The sequence below is a fragment of the Pygoscelis adeliae genome, unplaced genomic scaffold (genome assembly GCF_000699105.1).
Source record: "Pygoscelis adeliae isolate BGI_AS28 unplaced genomic scaffold, ASM69910v1 Scaffold546, whole genome shotgun sequence".
NCBI lineage: Eukaryota > Metazoa > Chordata > Aves > Sphenisciformes > Spheniscidae > Pygoscelis > Pygoscelis adeliae.
The window spans coordinates 390141-391296 of record NW_008824951.1 but is presented as its reverse complement, the minus strand read 5'-3'; positions in this window follow the sequence as shown (position 1 = coordinate 391296).

Here is a 1156-nt window from a genome sequence, read left to right as displayed (position 1 = left end):
GGCTGGGTGGCACTCGCAGCCCAGCTGTGCCTCCCCCAGATTCTTCCCCCTTTACAAACCCAGACCCAAGTCCTGCGTGCCTACCCTGCCCCTGCCCGAGTGCTGCTGGCTGGAGGGTTGCCCAGCAGTGACAGCCCACCGCTGCGGCCCCTTCCCCTGCCCGCAGCCTCCCTGGGGAGGCAGGACCCTCCCGAGGTGCCTCGGCTTCCTCTGGCCCCCGGGAGCTCTGCAGGGATGTGCCCTCGAGCAGGGGAGGCTGCAGCTCTCCCGTGTCAGAGGATACCACGCTGCTACGAGCTTGGAGACCCGGGGAACTCTCAATTAGGAACTGTCGCCTTTTGCCGAGATGCTTATAAAATACGGCTCCTTCAATTTGTTTTTGTTTTTTTTTGGGTGCAGTGGGATCCTTCTGAAATCACTCGGGAGACGCCGACGACAGCAGCTGCTCATGGCAAAACAGCATCAAGCTCAGGGCAGAGAAGTGGTGATGGGACCGTCCCCCCCAGGCATGCTGCCTCCCCAGCCCTTCCCTCTCCAGAAAGACCCCGGCAGCCCAGCGGCACTGGGGCCCCGGCTCCAAACCCCTCATCCATTGCTGTTTCCAGACTGTCTTAAAATGCCCCAGTCACGTTGTGCTGCCAGGTGGGATCTGCTTGGAAAGACCCTGCGGGAGCAGGGGGAGATGAACTTCCCCATCTCCCAGTCTTCTGGCTTCGGGCAGCTGGCACCCCGCGACTGCCCGGGGAGCCGGGGCAGGGCTGCACGGCGTGGGGCTGGGAGAAGTCAGCACACGGGGCACGCGTTCGCCTTGGGAAATGGATCAGTATCTGTTTCTTGGGTCCTGAAAATAAAAGAAACAACAACAAAAAACCAGGCCAGATGGCAGCTTTGGTTAAGGCTGAGGATACGGGAGACAGGGACAAGCACGAGGGACTGCGTGGAGGAAGCTGGGGCCGCGGGGAGCCTCCGGCTCTGGCCGGAAGCACCTCTGCTCACCGCAGCCTGCGGGCAAGCCCTGGGGGTGGCCGTGGGGAGGAGACGCGGCTGGCTTGGCTCTCTGCCCTAGTGCCAAGACCTCTTTTGCAAAATGCAGGCTCCAGGAGCGGGAGCTGGGGGAAGCCGGAGCGCGGCAGGGCTGGCTCTGCAGGGCTTGCAC